Below are 12,322 nucleotides of genomic sequence, written 5' to 3'. Positions count from 1 at the left end.
CGTACTGGAGCCGTAGGCAACTGGAGAAGTGGCAGTTCAAGGTGTCTGGTTTCTTTGTCCTCAGCAGGATTAGTCTTTCTTTGGAGCAGAGCTGCTGTTTGTGGAGTTCTGGTCTTTGTTGAAGGCAGTCAGTCCTCCCAGTGGTTTTGAAGGTGGCTGGCTGCAGGACAAGTCAACTTTTGGCGCAGGATCTCTGGAAACTGCAGAAGGTCCATTAGCGCTGGTGCCAAGTCATTTCTTCTTTAGTCTCCTCTGTTTTGCGTTTTCTTCCATCCTTCTTCGTAGGTTGCAGGAATCTACAGAGGCAAGGTTCAGGGTGCCCCTAAATACAACATTTAAGGGCGTTACAGTGGTGTGCAGGTTGTGACCAATGGGTCCCTTCCTTTGGGTGAGTACACCCCCTATTATGCTAGCCTCCGGGTGGAGGCGGGCATGAGCCTCTCGCCAATTGGCTGTGTTCCCTCATCTTCAAGATGCAGGGGACTGGGATGTGTGCTTCACCTTGTCTCCCCCCACCTGAGGGGTGGGGTTGGCAAAAGGTGGGCACACCTCTTCCTAACTGGTTTTCCCCGCTGATTCTCAGGCCCAAAGTGGTGGGTCAGAGCCGGTGGGAGCCAGTTTCTGGGGGCAGCAAAAGGCAGGGCCAGGTAACAAAGGTGGCGGTCCTTTGAAACTTTGAGCTTTGTGGACCCAGCCCATTCTTGTGGAGAAGGCATGACACCTCTTCCCAGGATGGACTTTGTTTCTGGAACCAGAGAGCGGAGGTCCTCTGCCCAGGAGTCCTGAAACCTGTCTGGTGGTGACAAATGGTGGGTAGCCATTCAGGAAACACCAGGGCTGGCCGTTTTTCTGGGGGCATCTCTAAGATGCCCTCTGAGACCATCTCTAACATGCCCTCTGAGAGCATCTTACATTGAATCCCACACTGGCATCAGTGTGGGTGTAATCTGCGAAGAAGTTTGCTACCAAACTTATCCGGTTTCAGTAAAGCCATTATGGAGATGGTGAGTTTGTAATGACCAACTCCCAGACCACATACTCTTAATGGCTTCACTGCACTTACAAGGTCTAAGAATGGACTTAGACATTATAGTGGTACAGTGCTCATGCAAGTGTATTCTCACCTGTGGTCTAGTGCACCCTGCCTTACATAAACTAGAATGGTGTGGTGTCCAAAACAAACAATGGATTTAAGACAGATCTGTGACTGGGGGTGAAAGTTTGATTAATTCATCATTCCGTCCATCATCCGTTCTTTTTGGATTTGTTGCTCTAGGTGAGAAGGGTATGCCCAGATGTTGGTCCTGTGCTCTCTACGCCACCAGATTCAAGCTAGCCTGGCTGAAGAGGGGTGTTACCCCCAAAACTGGTCCCAGGATGCTTGTTTCTAGCCTGCCAGTTTGGGCTGGACTGTTCCCATGGGGGACAGGGTCAAGACTGATTTGCATATGGCTGGGTCTAAACTATAATGGTGTGCTGTGAGAAAGTGGCTCTGTATATACTGTTCCCAAATAGGAACAGGGTGTACAGAGTCCACAGTCCCCAGAGGTTTGGCAGAGGCTAAAGTTAGATATAACCTTACTCTTTAAAGTGGTAGCTTGGTCGAGCAGTAAGGCAGTATCAGAGGACAGTGTTGTTGCACACACTCAGTCAGCAAATGGTCTCACACACTCAATAACTGAACTCTAGGCCAATGGTTTATATATAAAAAAATATATTCTTGTTTTATTTTAGAACCAACAATAGGTATTAAAATATACTTTCTCAGAATGAGATGCTTTATATAAATACTTTTTCAATATGCAATTGGCTTTTGTAGAAAGTTACAAGTGGTTGCAATAGGCAACACAATTTTAAACACAATAATGCATTGAGTTCAATGGAAGTTTCAAGTTATTTGCAATAGATTACTTTTAGGATTACTTTTGTGATTCCAGGACTGGATCCTAGATTCAGTCCTGGGACAGTACTTAGAAACAAGTGATAAAAGTCGACTTAGTTACTGTTATGATTGTTGGACAATATTTTGCTAATTCAAAAGTTGACACTTTAGAAAATATTTCATAGAAAACAGTCAATGATTCCCTATGGAAGAAAATTCAAGTTGCAGGTATAGTATGTTCTCGTTACATTTGTAATCCAGTACTGGGTGCTTAGACTCAGTACTGGGACCTTTATCCAAAACAAGTAAGTAATTACGTTTTCACAATTTATACGATGTTTAAAGAATATTTCAAGCTTGCAGAAATCGACACTTTGAAGAAATTTCACAGAAAAACAGTCAATGGTTTCCTATGGAAGAAAATTGGGTTACTGGTAAGTACGGTTGTGAATATTTTTCAGAGTCAGTGCTGGGTACCAAGGTCCAGCACTGGGAGCTCACCTAATAGCAGGTGAGTATTTTCGTTTTAGTTACTCGGCTGATTTTTGGTGAATATTTAAAGTTTTGAAAAGTCCACACTTAAAAGAAATTTCAGGAAAAAACAGTCAATGTTACCCTACGGAGAAAATTGAGTTATCGGCTTTAAGGTAAGTACTCGACTGGCAGAGTTAGGGTTCTGGGCATAGACTCGGGTGCCCCAGGGTCAGGTAGGTACAGTTGTTGCACCCTCAGCGCCACAGTGGCAGCCGGGTGCAGAGAGAGTTAGGCCCAATGTTATCCTACGGGAGGCAGGGGGACCTTGGTTGGTGGCTGCTGACTAGCAGGCCATGCGGCTGTGGGAGCTGGGCTCCTGGTCACTTGCTCAGGGTAAATGGGGAAGTAGATAGGTGCAGAGGTTACACTGCCAGGGCCACTCGAGGGCTGGGTGCAGGGTGCTTTTGAACCTAAGGGCGCTCAATTGATTTCAATGGGAAAGCTCCGGTTTAGAAAAAAACTGCAAGCTCGGGGACGAAGATTCTTCAGGTGCCACCACCTCTTCGAGAGGTAAGTTGGGTAGTTGGAGGATAGGTAGGTACCCCGGAGTTGGGCACAGGGGGCGCCGGGTGCAGGGGTGCCTTTTGGTGTCGGGAAATCTTATCCCCTGTTGATCGCGGTTGGGGGGGCACCTGGTTCTGAGACTGCAGGCGTCGTCAGGCGCGTCGAGGGAAGTCCTTGGGTGCCGGACTCGGGGTCACAGTCGCTGTGGGATCGTCCTTGTGGTCTTTGTTCACTCCGGCTCAGGCCAGTCTTGGCGGGTGCAGTGTGTGAAGGGTTCGCGGTTCCGGGCTGATGCCAGGGATTAGAAGCAGATTTTGAGTAGAGCCTGTACTCATGGGAGTCCCAGGAGCTTAGAGCCAAAAGGTAGCCAGGTCCTCCGGGGTTTGTGAGGTTGCTGGCCACAAGAGATGCCGGGTTGGAGCAGGTTCGAGGGTCGACAGGCCGGTAGGGCTGGGGCCAAAGCAGTTGGTGTCTTCCTCTTCTTACCAACTGCAGGGCAGACTTTCTTTCTTCTTTGTATTTCGGAATCTGGAATCTGGGGAAGGAAGGTTCAGGGTGCCCCTAAATACTAAATTTAGGGGCGTTACAGGTAGGTGAAGGGCAGGGACCAATGGTTCCTTGTCCTGGGGTGGGTACTCCCCCTATCCTGCCTTTCTCCTGTGGGAGGGGGGGCAGTAGCCTAGTCCTGATTGGGCAGGGCTCCCCATCTTCAAGATGGCGAGAGCCTGGAGATGTGCTTCACCTCGCCTCCCCCACCTGAGGGGTGGGGTTGGCAGACTGGCACATCCCCTGTCCTTATTTGGGGTTTCCGGCCAAGCTGGGGAAGCTCACAGAGGCGGCATGCCTTTGAAGCTTCCCCCTACCCATCCTGTGGGAGGAGATCTAGCACCTCGCCCAGGATGTGCATTGTTGGAGGCCCAGGAGAGCAGGGGCTCTCCTACCCAGGGGTCCAGCAACATGTCTGCTGTGTGGCAGCCTAGGCAGCCTCTCAGACCAGACGTGGATTGTAGGTTAGGTTTCAGGGGGCATCTCTAAGATGCCCTCTGGGGTGCTTGGTACATTAAATCCCTCACTGGCATCAGTGCGGGTTTAATGTGCTGAGAAGTTTGATACCAAACTTCTCAGTCTTCAGTGTTGCCATTATGGTGCTGTGGAGTTCGTGTTTGACGAGCACTCAGCACCATGTACTCTTAAATGGCAGCACTGCACTTACAGTGCCCAGGAATGGACCTCGGTACTGTAGGGGCACAGGGCTCCTGCTCCTGTGCCCACACACTGGCATAGGGCACCCAGCTAGAGGGGTGGCTGATGTATTCCATGGCAGTGTAGGTGGTGGGCATGGCACACAGGGATGTGTGCCATGTCGACTCTTTGTTTTGTCCTGTACTCAGACACTCAGCCTGCAAGGGCAGTGTGTGTATGTTAGGGTACAGGGCCTCTAAGGGTGGCACAATGAGTCCTGCAGCCCTTAGAGGCCTTCCCTGGTCACAAGGCCCTGGGTACCATTTACCAGAGGCTGACATGTGGCCAGGGTTTGCCAATTTGAGTTTTAGGTTTTTAGGGAAGGAACATAGGCCCTGGGCACCTGATTGGCACACTCAAAGTACATTCAGAAATTCAGCAAAAAGTGGAGGCATACCATGCAAGAAAGATGGCACTTTCTCACATGTGCCGTGCAAAAAAAGATGGATTTAACCCAGATCTGTGACTGGGGGTGAATGTTAATTCAGCATTCCGCCATTCATTTTCTGTTTTTTAGCATTTACCTAGGCCACAGGCAGTGGGTTGCAGGCATGGCACACCGGGATGTGGGCCACGTCGAATCTTCACTTTTCTCTGCACCATAACACACAGCCTGCAATGGCAATGTGTGGGTGTTAAGGTGCAAGGGCTCTAAGGGTGACACAGTAGGTGCTGCAGTCCTTAAAGGCCTTTGATGGTCTCAGTGCACTTGGTACCCATGGTACCTTTTACAAGGGGCTTACTTGTCGCCAGAGATGTGCCAATTGTAGGTACAAAGGTACAATTGTGGGGAAAGAACACAGTGTCTGGGTACCTGATTGGCAGGGACTTAGGGCACATCAAGTCAATTTACATCAGAAATCTGGCAAAAAGTGGGTGAGTTACTGCAACAAAAACCCACTTTCCTACAGAGAGTTTTCCAAAGCTTGGGAACATGTAGAGATTTAACTCAAATAGGAATGGCACAAGGAGGGCAAAGGTCAGATAAGGTGCTGTGTGAGTAAATTAAACTTCCGCCTGGGGCTGTGACTGTTACTAAGATTAGAAAGGTCAAGACCATGAAATGATTTGTAGGCAATATAGAAAAAACAATTTAAAAAGACCGCTAACTATTGGGAACCAAGGTATGTCGAAATATTAGTAGAAGCAGTAGAGAGTTTGAAAAAATAAGGTTACCAACTGATTTATAGATTGGTTGAGGTGTTGAAGGGCATGTACTTGGTGAGCACCGGTGTAGGAGAGTAGTATCTGCTTCACATGGGTACCCCCACTTTTTGCTGGTGTTTCACTGTTTTTCGACCTTAGTCTGGCCGTGGCCCTGCTAATCAGGACCCCAGCCTAGCTGCTTCCTCTCTAAAATGGTTTGCATGTACATTGGGTACATTCCTAATTGGATTCTGGAGTGCCTTATAAGCCCCTAGTATATGGTATACTATGTACCTAGGGCATAGGTACCTCAGAGGCCTACCAGGGGCTGAAACATGTATTATGCCACCCCTGGGCAGCACTCCATAATGACACCACAGGTCTGCTACTGCAGCCTGGGTAAGGTAGTGCATGCACCCCTTACTGTGGCATAGGCTACCTATATCACTACCATTGCACACACACACAAAACCTATAAGTCACTCCTATGGCAGGCCTTAACAATCCTGAAGGCAGAGTGCTTGGTTTTTATGTGAGCGGGTGCCCCTGCATGAGCAGAGCCCATCTGCAGCGTTCGGAGTACCTCCTCTGATGCTGTTTGTGGTGCAGCCTGACCATATACTCTTAAGTGCATTATAACCTCGCGGTAAATGTTAACTTTGGACTGGCTGCACGGAAACATGTCGTGTTTGGTGTCAAACACTTTGGTATACTACCCCCCCCCCCCCCACCAGTTCTGGCAGCGGGGGAGCATTCCACCCTTCTAGAGGGAGAGACCTGTTCACACTGGTCTACCCGGTAAAGACTTTCTAAAGCCCTGTCATCACAAAATGGATGCCACTGCCACAGACACGGGTCTGGCCTCCTGCTGCTGACTGAAACTCCGGCAGGGGAGGCCTGGACAATAGTATTCCTGTCCCAGGGAGGTGTAACCACCTCCCCAGACAGGCAGATGTAACCACCTTCCCAGACAGGCAGATGTGTATTGGGGCTGGGCGGGAGCACACTCTGGTGCTTTGAAGTCCTGCACTGGGGGCACACTTGGTGTCCCTGTGCAGAGTCCAGTTCATACCGTTTGCAGGGGCTAACAGCCCCTGCTCTGGCGCGAAACTGGACAAAGGAAATGGGTGTAACCACCCCTCTTTCCAAACCCTCCCATAGGTGGGTCCGTAGAGTATGTCCAACCCCCAAACTTAGTATAAGTATGGAAACCCAGTCCTTGAGACTTTAGATTACCCAGGTCGAAACTCTGCAACATATATCCTGGACCTTCGACTTTCTATTTTCGCTAGAAGTCTGAAGAAATCTCCCTTGGGGTCAAGAAGTGACTCCCTTGCTTGGCAGGCACCAAACAAGCAACTGGCCGGTCTGCAACTCTGAAGCTCCCGCCGGACGCCGACGTCTTTGCATCACCAGAGGTGTATTTCCAGACTTTCCAGAGGCTACCTTGAGTCCACAGCAAAGCGGAGGCCTGTGGCTATCGTGGGTGACGTGGAACTGTGACCCCTGGACACCGTGATCTTTTGCCGATCCATCATCTTCCTGCTTTCCTCGAAGATGTGCTTTGGGCTCCGAGTAGCCCCAACCTTGAGCACCTCCTGCACCGAAGATCTCTGGCCTCCACTCCACGAGTGACCCGTGGGCCAGTTTCAAGTGCGACCGCTCGAGGCTCCTTCGCGATCGCTGGCCCGTTGACTAGTGGGTCCCCACCAACGGCGACTCCTGTTCTGATTGGGCTTTCCTGGTTGCTCCAGACGTGCCCCGACTTACCCTCGCTAGGTGAATCCCCCAGACCTTGCTGGTCTACACCGACGTCCTTCTTCTATTTCCACCTGACTTGCAGTTGCCAAGGCTTGCTGGGTCCATCCTGGTCGCCGACACTGCAGCACTCGACAGACTTCGTGGGACAGCTCGAATCCAGCTCCTGGTCGCCGTCGACGCCTCCTGGACCTCGTGGCTGAAGAGTCAAGACACCTGTCAACTCACCTGAAGCACCCGACATCTGTGGGCATTGGACTATCGTGCCCCTGGTCACTGGTAAGTGATCCAGACTCTGTCCCCTCTGCTTTCAGGTTCCTTCCATCCTCGATCCAGGCTTGGATCTCTTCAGACACTTCTCTTCACGGCAGCAGCACTTCTTTGCCAGCTTCCATTGAAAACAGCGACGCGACCCGACACCAAAAGACACCTATGTACCCGGCTTCCCTGGGTGAGGTAACTCGAGTACTCCGGTGCACCCGTGGGTGTTTGCCCTAGACACCTCTAAGTCCAAAAGGGTTCGCTTGTAGTCATCCTCTAAGTGTCCTTAAACTCTCAATTTCCAACCGCGATGTTCCCCATAGAAGTTAATGGCGATTTGCGGCTGTGTTCTCACACTGCCCGTGTCCCCTGTGGGTCCCCTGTGTCACTACCTTGGGTGGTTCTTTGTGGTCCAAGCACTTCTACAGGCCCTAGGCTTTGTGTCTAGTTCAGTCGTGGTTCTCATACCACTTTATTGGTCTATGGTTTGGTGCGCCCCTAGGGCCCTAACGTGTATTTGTGCTTTTACTGTTGAACACTGACTTGTAACTTAAGTACTTCGAACTCCAGCCTCATAAAGAGACTAGAGGGGTGTGTTTTATCTTAAATACATATATTTTAAATATATACCTGGTGTGGTTGTCCTTTCATTTGGTCATTCAAGAGATTATAGACTGGTAAAACAAGCTGCTTTACGTTCCTTCAAGACTTAGCCTGAAGGCTGCTCTCCATAGCTACCACTAGGATAGCTTTCAATAAAGGTTGTCTTTAACCTATCACCATAAGGGGTTGTTTGGACTGATACACGGTGCCCACTATAACTAGTGGACAGCATATATCAGGCCAACTTCTCACAACCGGCAAGCAAACAACTATAATCTTTACAGCAACAATATAGGAGCATGAGAATTTGTGATCTGACAGTGAGAATAGAACCAATCCTGCAAATATTGCAAAGAAATGTGTGTGCATTGGCACACATGTTGGGAGTGGAAATTAAAATGGGATGGCGAGTTAAGGAGACAGGAAAAAGGAAACAGAATGGAGGTTGGCAGAGGGTATGCTGAGAAGATGCAGCACGAAAGAAGATAATCGAAGTTTAGTGTTGAGTGTTTAAACATCCAAGAGAGAGTGACCGATGCAGGATTAAAATGTTGTGCAGTGAAGAGTTAAATGAGGAGAAAAATAGTTCTTTGACTCCTCTACATTGAAATCACACTAGAGCTTGAATCAGGAAATGGATGCAACAAGAGGAAAGGTGAATAGGAAAGAAAGGAGGGAAGGGTAAGGTTAGTGTCTTGTGAGACACCATAGTGAAGAGTAAGATAAAGTGTCCAGAGCAAGTGGCTGAATGCATGTGATAATAGATTGGACTTCTGTACAATTTGGCCTGCACTGCCTAAAAGGTAACTACTACACATAACCTTAACATATGATCACCTTTACTGCATCAGGAGATATTCAAGATGCACTTGTAAAATGGGATGTTTGCGTAATCTTCCCTAATAAACTCAGTCAGTTGAGTCCTTCAGAATCATGGAGGAAAGTATGGCTATGGTGCTGCGGAACGTCTTTCTCTTAGACTGATCTCGGCTCTCTGAAACATTTGTAGAGCCATCACCATCCACCTTTCCTCCCAAATATGTTGCTTTTCAGGAGATAGAACTTGAGACTCAAAGATTTCAGGTCTGAAGTTCTGATAGAACAAAAGCATTAATGGGAAATCATTGGGAATGTTATTTGTATCAGTGGAAGGAATGTTTTAATACTTGAGATTCATGTGTCCACTAGGATATGGGAAGGGGCATAAATAAACTGTAATGGTGTGTAGTATAAGGGAAAGGGTTACACATACGGTTAGGATGAGCGATGAGATTAGCAAAATGGTTAGATTTAGGTCAAAAAGTGAGGGCTAAAGAAATTGGTAGATGAAGAGTATCCGCAGCAGATAAAAACAAAAAGAAAGGAAACTCTGAGCATTACCGTAGTTTCTGCAAAATGTTTTGAAATTACTGTACATACAATAATGGGACTACAAGATTAATTGCCTATGGTTACCATTACTTTTTCCCCCCCTTCAAATAAATCACATGGAACCATTCTGACTGGTTGTGTTTGGTTAGTGTACAATGTGAGAACTGAAGGGTCTAGATCAGGGTCTCCAAAGTCTTTCGTGGAGGGCCGGATCCATGCCATATTTTTAACATATCCCCATTTAGATAAATGTAGTGTTTGAGGCATATGAGCTGCAGATCACACACTAGGATAGTAGATCGCCATCTGGTGTTGAGCTCGGATGCTTGCAGGTTGTTGTTGTCTTCGGAAGAAGTCTTTGTGGTCACAAGATAGGTCACTCCTCCCTTGGATGACCGTGCGCATGGGCATCAACTTCATCGTTGGATTGTTTTTTTCTGCCATTGGGTTCGGATGCAACTTTTCCGCTCCGGTTGGAAATTTCAATTCCAAGCTTTTCGAAGCACCTTCATTCACGACATCGATTTCATCGGCTCGATTCCGGACGTCGACGCGGGCAGCTGGGCCTATCCTCGCCTTGAGGCCTACGGCTCATGGAAAGGACGCCTTTCATAAAATGCCAGTGTGGAGCAAAATTTCCGTACAGTGACCACCACAAAGTCTGCAACCTGTGCCTATCACCTGAACATGACGAGTCCAGCGGTCCAGCCTGCGCATCCTTTCGATCCAAAAAGACCATCCGAGATCGAAGGGCTCGAAGACGCATCATGGCACAGAGACAAGCTCCGGAACCAGAGGACATCTTTGATGAAGGCCCCGATGTCCCAGAAGAAGATTCCGAAGATCTACAAATAATCTCCGAAGCAGACGACTCAGACGACCCCATCACTCCTAGGCAACATGTGAGTACTACTGCCCCTGCCCCAACCCCTCCAAAACCAAAGGCATTGGTCAAGACTTCGCCTGCTGACCCCAGTCGAGACCGAAAACATCCTTCAGAAGCCCCACCTCCGGGCTCGGCTCCGAAGAAACATAAGCCTTCCGGTAGCTCGGGACCGAGCAAACCGCATGTCATTGTTCAACCGGCACCTGCCGTCAGCCCCGAAAATACCAAGGCCAATAGATAAACCGGCACAGAAGGTTCCCAAGCCTACAGATACAACTTCGGCTCCGAAACCAACGGCTAAGGACTCTCACACACCTCCTAAAGCCAAAAACTCCACCGATCAACCAAAACCTCGATCGGAACCGAAAAAATCGGCACCAAAGACTGTTCCTGAGGAGCAATACGTTTTTCATCCAGATCCCATCGACCCAAGGTAGAAAAAGATTTATATTAACCCAAAGACTGGACATGTCACCACGGTGCCATGTAAAAAACGGAAACTGGACACACCACCTGCCCCAGTTCCTATAAACAGGAAGGACTCTGCAACATCGCCTATGCCCCCTTCCTCTCCTATACTGCCTTCTAACCCACCCCCTCTGCCTACACCACCCTTACCTATACCCTCTCCATCACATACACCAACCTCCACAGGATGATGATGATGATGACCTAGGGGGTGGGGGTGACCCTAATGATCCGTTCACGGATCCAGATACCTCACCACTGGATGATTGGGCCTTCCCTCTACCAGACATGCCTGACCCTCAGCCATATCCCTCCAAACCATTGCCTCCAGACAATCACCTGGGCTTTGGCCAGTTATTAAATAGAGCGGCACTTTACCACGGCGTCACAATGCACTCCGACGCACCAGATGAAGACTTCCTATTCGATACTTTTGAACAATCTCAAATGTCTGTACAAATTCTGCCCATGATTAAGGGAGTCATAAAACACGCCCGAGGTATTTAAAGACCTTGTCCGTGCCAGGGTTCTTAATCCAAGGATAGAAAAGAAATATAGACCTGCCCCTGAAGATCCTAATTACATCAAAGGGCAGCTCCCTTTGGATTCTTTGGTCGTTTCCAATGCCAGGAAACGCGCCAACGCCCAAACCACAGGAGATACACCTCCTCCTGACAAAGAATCCAAACTGTTAGAAGCCTCTGGCAAAAGAGTAGCATCACAAGCCGCTAATCATTGGTGTACTGCCAACACCCAAGCCCTAGTAGCACGCTATGACAGGGCCCACTACGACCAGTTAGAGAATCTATTACATCTTCCAGAGCAATATAAAACCCAAGCAAATGACCCTATCCAGGAGGGAAAACTTATTTCAAATGCGGCAATTAAATGTGCGCTTGACGCCGCAGACACCGCCTCTAGAGCAATTAACACAAGTGTGCTCCTTAGACGACATGCCTGGCTACGCATTTCAGGCTTTAAGCCAGAGGTACAAACTACCATACTTAGCCATTCAACCAGGAACAGCTATTTGGGCCAGCAGTAGACACTGCCCTTGAAAAAAGGAAGAAGGACACAGAGACGGCCAAGTCCATGGGAGCATTACAGTCTCCACAACCACGTGGATCCTTTCGGCGCGCCTTCTACAGAGGAGCCTCCAAAAATATGGGAACGGACACCTCCTCTACATTCAAAGCCGCTACACAAACATCCCCCAGTAGAGGATATTTTAGAGGCGGATTCAGAGGAAACAACAAGGGTCGAGGTAATAACAATACTCGTACCTCCCCTGCCACAAAACAGTGACTTTCCTCCACTCCCCCCAGACCATTCCACTCCAGTTGGGGGAAGACTCAAACAGTTCCTACCTGTCTGGAACTCCATCACAACAGACAAGTGGGTAAGACAAATGATCCAGTATGGTTACTGCCTGGAACTCACAACTACCCCCCCCACACATACCACTCAAACAGCGTTCGATGTCACCAGACCATCTTGCGCTCCTCAGACAAGAGGTTCTCTCATTGCATCAAAAACACGCAATAGAACCAGTTCCCTTAAAGCATCAGGGTACAGGGGTATACTCACTCTACTTCCTAATCCCCAAAAAGGACGGGACTCTAAGACCAATACTCGACCTCAGACCCCTAAATCAGTATATAAACTCA

The 12,322-nt window shown here is 48.7% G+C and overlaps 1 protein-coding gene across 1 annotated transcript in view; it reads left to right on the top strand.

Moving 5' to 3' along the window:
* LOC146866931 (importin-9-like) overlaps positions 1-12,322 on the top strand; it is a 264,240-nt gene that overhangs the window by 151,770 nt on the left and 100,148 nt on the right. The gene's annotated exons all lie outside the window — the stretch shown is intronic.

This window comes from Triturus cristatus, chromosome 1_2 (genome assembly GCF_964204655.1).
Source record: "Triturus cristatus chromosome 1_2, aTriCri1.1, whole genome shotgun sequence".
Classification (NCBI taxonomy): Eukaryota; Metazoa; Chordata; class Amphibia; order Caudata; family Salamandridae; genus Triturus; species Triturus cristatus.
The sequence above is the reverse complement of the archived record's forward strand: the minus strand, read 5'-3'. Positions and strand labels throughout refer to the sequence as shown.